Source organism: Antechinus flavipes, chromosome 1, assembly GCF_016432865.1.
Source record: "Antechinus flavipes isolate AdamAnt ecotype Samford, QLD, Australia chromosome 1, AdamAnt_v2, whole genome shotgun sequence".
In the NCBI taxonomy this organism is placed as follows: Eukaryota; Metazoa; Chordata; class Mammalia; order Dasyuromorphia; family Dasyuridae; genus Antechinus; species Antechinus flavipes.
This window is the reverse complement of record NC_067398.1, coordinates 457689373-457695522: the sequence shown is the minus strand read 5'-3', so window position 1 is coordinate 457695522 and position 6150 is coordinate 457689373. Positions and strand designations below refer to the sequence as shown.

At 32.1% G+C, this 6150-nt stretch overlaps 1 pseudogene; it reads right to left on the bottom strand.

Annotated features, from left to right (window-relative positions):
- Nucleotides 1–1061: 1061 nt before the first annotated feature.
- The window catches only part of LOC127546631 (E3 ubiquitin-protein ligase RNF38-like), a 30674-nt pseudogene continuing 25585 nt past the window's right edge, over nucleotides 1062–6150 (bottom strand).

The following is a 6150-nucleotide window of genomic DNA, read 5'->3' as shown; positions in this document are numbered from 1 at the left end:
GATAGAGATAGACACACACAGAAAGACAGAGAGAAAGAAAGAAAAAGAGAAAAAGAGAGAGAGAGAGAGAAAGCTAGAGAGAGAGAACCTCTAGTCCAGATCTAAGTCATATGGTCCAGTATGAACTCAATATATAATTTATATAACTTTATATATTCCAGGGTCACATAGCTAAGAAGTATATGAAATAAGATTTGAATTTAGGAAGATGAGTATTTGTGATTTCAGTTGTCCCAAACTCTTTGAATTGTGAGGAACCTGAGTTCTATAGCTAATTTTTTTTCTAGAAGTTAAGCCCTTCTTTTCAGATGATAAATTTATTGGTGGCTCCCTAAATTCTACATCCCAAGGATAAAATGCTTTGATTCATTGATAATCCATTCGATTACCTGTCTTTTTCTAGATATGAGACAAAAGTCCTAAGACAGAGTCAATATCCCACAAATGTTTTGGGATTATTGGGGGAGAAGGAATAGAATAAGCAAAACAAAGAATTTTTAAGAATTTTTCTGAATTTTGAAAGTTAGTGCTGGCTCTCTTTCTCTTCCTACACCTGCATAAAGGACCACACAGTGAAAAGAAGAATATGGCTGTAATGTCATAATATGACAAAAGAAACAATACCATTGAGGATTATAAGAATTTATTCATATTCTGTATTGAATGGCAAAGATAATTATTTATAATCTCATTTTATAATAAGAAAATAAGAATAATTTAAATTAGTCTCTGGTGATTTTTTTCCCAGGATTCATTTTAAAGTCTAAAAATTGAGTGTTGTGAGTTTTTGTGCTGGTTATAATTTCTAGATCATACAGAAAAAGTCAAGAAAAGAAAGAAATCAAGAAAAAGTCTTTGAAGTTCCAGTCACATTATTAATATAACAATTGCATAATTATGATGACTAATTGTATGTAAAATTTGTATTTCATTAAATCACAGGTCCATTGATTTTTTTGTTAAGGGGAAGACTGGAAGCCACACTGGCAAAATCAATGTATCATGTATATATACATCAAAATATACATGTGATGAGGAACACCCAAAGTAAATTTGTGCTTTTAGACTGGTACTTCTGAATCATGATGCATTTCTGATATGTCAGCTCAACAAACTGAAGAAGTTTAATTTACCTCAAGACATTTCTCAACATACTTGGCACAGAATTTATGGTTACAAAGTAAATTTCTAAGTAGGTACCTTGACTCAAAATCATACATGCATACTAATGCACAAAGTCTGTTCTGATTGGTGGTTGTTTGGATTAAATTAGTAAAATGGAAGCTGTTCAATATCTGCTTTTGTTAATACATATAGCTTAGCCTCTTCCAGTCATTCTACCAGATTTAGTAATGCTTCCTTATTTTCTACTTCTCCATCTAATTCAAAGATAAAGGCTGAATCTATTGCAGGAGAGACTGGAAGCACTGGTAGCATATATGATAAGAGATGGAATAATAAGGGGGAGATGGAACTGGCTGCTAGGATCAATATCTATTATGTTTATGTAAGTATATGTCAAGGCATACAGGGAGAATAAGGTACTCCAAAAAATACCGCCTAGTGCAAAGGGCTGGTGGAAGCAAATATTGTAGGATGGGTAGATTCAGGGATGAGTAAAGCCTCCTATAGGAAGGTGTTCTCCCAAGATTTTGACTTCATTTTCTGTCCTTTATAATGGTTATTGTAATTGCTATGTTTGGAAGGAGACAAACTGGTCAGATGGTGGCAAATGAGCAGGATGATATAGACAAAGTTGAGGTGGAAGTAAAAGAAATGAATCATTAGAAAAAAAGAGGTAAGAATGCAGCTTATGGTACTAGCAAATACTGAGCTGAACATGCCTGAAGCATGGAAGGAAGCATACTACAGACCATGAAGTGCTGCCCACTGAAAACCATAGAACATCCTGGTACCTGCTATATCAGGTTAGATATCAAAAAAGACATGTAAATATTGTTATAAGTGCATATCTCAAGCCTTCATAAAGCCATATGAATTAAATAAACATAGTGAATATAAGAAGAGAGGATCAGATAAAAGTGAGGGTTAAAAGTATTGTTGGCTGAAAATAATAAGTGATATTTATACAACATTGCATATATTTTCTCATCTGATCCTTAAAATAATCTTACTGGGCAAATAAAGTATTGTCACTTCAGTTTTAGAGATTAGAAAGCAAATTTAGAGAGATTAAGTGATTATCAAAAATCACATGGTGATTGAGATTAATTAATTGTCTGTCACAAGTTTTTTGACTCAAAATCTTAAGATGTTTCCACCACTGCATAATGTGTCTACACAAATAGAAGAAAAGTTTTCTTTTGGGAAGGGTCTATTAATGTAAGGCAGTATTGCAACTTGGAGGAAAGACCTTTCCTAGAGTTAGGAAAACCCAAGTCTGAATCCTGACATTACCACAATATTTATTGTGTGACCAAAAAGAAGTTACTTCTCCAGACAAGTGTCAAAAGTATAAATTAGAGATAAGTTGTAATTTCCATCTTTGAAAGGAATTTCTTTAAATAGATTTCCCCAAATTAGTAAAATCACAGATCCATTTTCCCCTCAAAAAAGAGTACTCATGACTTATGTTTTTAAATTAATTGCCCTATATTTAAGAAGTGGGCAGTTAGGTATCACATTGGATAGAGTGCCAGACCTGAGTACAAATTTAGCCTCAAACACTTACCAGCTATGCAGTCTTGGGCAAATCACAGCACGATTTGCCTTAGTTTCCTCATATGTAAAATGAGCTGAAGAAGGAAATGGAAAACCATTGTCAAAAAACTCCAAATGGGGTCATTTTAGACAGTTCTGAAACAACTGAACAATAGCAAAAACTTATTGTCGCTTGTCCTTCATTTTCAAAGAGGACTATGACATCAGTGAGGAGATGTCACAACATCCAAATGAACTCGATTTAAGTGAGGTTGGACTGTGCAATCATCAGTCTTACTTTCTGAGTCCTGTGGCAAGATATAGATAAGGAGAATTGGAAATGACCTTCACCATACTTATTCTGCCGTATACACACCGTATTTAATTTGCCTTTGTTCTCAATTTTCTTTGCCTGAAAAGGACACCATTTTACTTTTTTCCTGATGAATTCTTATACATCCCTTTATAATGAAATAAAATGCTACTGCCTCTCTAGACCTTCCCAGATCCCCCTTCAAATTAAAAAATGAACTATGGTACAAAAATAATATATATATACAAACATAAATATCTTTTTTCTACTCTTACACTATAAATTATTGAGGCTAAGACTAAGATATTATCTAATCTACAAACATCCCTGGTGCCCAGAACAGTCCTTTATATAGTTTATGTGGTTGATTAATGAATGTCAGATTGAAGCAGTAAGTAATAGATAAGCACATTGGAATCCCACTAAACAAGGCTCACCTATAGGTTCCCAAATAGCAACTGGACAACTTTGTTCTGATCACAACTTGAGAGAGAAAGCTAAGATCATAAATATAGAATCATGATCCAAAAAATAAAGTTAAAAAGCTTAAGAAATGTTAGAATATAAATGTGTAGTTTTGCACTTGGGTTAAAAAAAAATCAGCTTTATAAATACAAGACAAGTAATATAGCTAAAGTAACATGGTTTAAAGGTGTGGGGATTTTGTGGAAATGAAAGCTCAATATAAATGGATATTATTATATGGCAGCAAAATAAACAAAACAAACAGGATGTACTGAAAGATCTAAATATAGATGATATAAAAATAAAAGATCAACAGTTTTGTTTATTGTTAAGAAAAATAAGTATAGTGTTTAGATTTGGTTCATTGCATATGGTTCCATCTACATCAGAGTCTTATTGTAAGAATGAAATATGATAATATCTGTAAAGCATTTAACATAGTTCACAGAACATAGCATGCATATAAAGAATTCTTGTTTGCTTCTTTTCCTTTCCCAATGATCATATTGTAGTTTATCTATTTATTTCTTTGACATTGTTTATTTTTATTTTTGTTTTATTTTTTTCTTAGAAAAAGATAATTTTTTTTTTAATTTACCTGTTGCATAGTAAATTTTCTTCCACCTTCTCATTTTATTTTTTCATGCCTTTGGTTTTAGATGTATTTCTTATTATATTTTGTGTTCTTCTTAATAAATATTTTTATGTTTTTATATTTATATTTAAAATTAGGATTTCTAAAGTTCTATTTTCATATATTTATATGTTTTTATTAATTCATTGGATTGTTTTGATTAAGTATTTTATCCTTCCAATTACTGTTTTTCATAATTCTTCGATACTAATCTATTCTCACATATTGTTTTCTCCCCATTTTTATTTTTAAAGCCTTCTTCAAGTTATTTGAAATTATCTAAATTGTTAAATATGGGGGTTTTTTTGGTATTTATTTAGCTATTTCTCTCTTTTTGTTCCGTTTCTTTTTTTTAAAGGACAGAAAAAGAAATTATCTAAATTGTTAAATATGGGGTTTTTTTTGGTATTTATTTAGCTATTTCTCTCTTTTTGTTCCGTTTCTTTTTCTGTCCTTTAAAACAAGTTTTCTAAATCTTTATTTATCCTCTACAAAGTTTTTTTGGTATTTTTCTTTATTGTTCCCTTTCTAAGAAGTTTTCCTTAGTTTTTCCCTTGATTATTTTTCTTACTTTTCAATTCATTTTGAATTTTGTTTTGTGATTTGTGGATGTTTTCCTTTTTTATTCTTTAAATAAAGTTAAAGCCTCTGAAATAGATGTGAACTTTTTCTTCAATCTAAATTCTGCTATTACCTTCATAAATATGGATCAACCCTTTTTTCTACTGTCATGTCTCATTCTTTGAAATTAATGGAATAATCAATGTCAGACAGAAGTAGTTCTAAGAAAGAAATGCAAATATATTAAATGTTTTCTTTGTGCCAGGCATTGTGTTAAGTGCTGAAGATACAAATGCAGGCCAAAAAAAAAAAAAAAAAAAAAAAAAAAAAAAAAGACACTCCCTGCTCTTTAGGAGTTTTTAATCTTAACAGAGGAAAAGCCAGGTGTGCAGGGTAATAAGGGTATCTGGTGAACAGGGACATGCTTTTAAATCCAGAAGCCAGGAATAAGACAGAGGAGTGGACTGAACCAGACCCCTCCATAAAATAGAAGTCTGAGAAGGAATTCATCACTGTGAAAATAGATAGGCCCTGTGAGGGGATATTTCATATTTGGATCATGAGTATTGTTATATATTCTAGAACAAGAAATTCTATACACTGAGTGAAGTTTCAGGGTGAAACAGCAGCATAAAGTATGGTTTTAAAACCTAAAAATTATGGCAATTAGGAACAACTGCAATAATGGGATTGGAGAGGTAGGAATTAGCATATGCCCCAAGTTAATATTCCCAGCTTTTCTTTGTCCTCTTTATGATCAATTTCTACATCCATCATACCTATCACTGTATATTTCTTTGCCACTCTCAGTTCTGGATTCCCAGTAACTATACATTCCTTCTTCTGAGGTGAGGGAAGCTAGGTGGTACTGTTGATAACATGTCTGGCCTAGTCAGAAAGACTCATTTTCCTGAGTTCAAATCTGGCCTCAGACACTTATTACCTATATGACCCTAGGCTAGTTATTTAATTGTCTGCCTCAGTTTTCTCATCTGTAAAATTATCTGAAAAAGGAAATGCAATCTACTCTAGTAATTTTGCCAATCCTAAATAGAGTCACAAAGAGATGCTGAGGTGGATCAATGGAGGTAAAACAATTTTTCAGAGAAGTTGGCTTCCTAATGTGAAAACTTTTCCAGGCAAAATAGATCATAAATTATTGTCTCATACAGCAGACTCACATCTCCCTCACATAGTAATCCTCTTTTATGATGTTTCATCCGTGGACTCTGATGCAAAAACCTTTCCCATTTCAGTCCTCTTTTTGAGGTTCTACTTACCTGTCATCTTCAATATTTTCTTCCTACATACCACCCTCTAGAGAAAACTTCCCTAAGTAATCCCTTCATTATTCAACCATGCATTTAAGAAGACTACATGTTTTTCTCTTTTATCCCTCTTAGCTCCATTTATTTGAACTGCTCTGCTACTATTTCCCACAAAAGATCTTAATTCACATGGGGATGGGGAAGTAAGAGTTTTAATATATGCTCTCTTTTTTTCAGTACCATCCTTT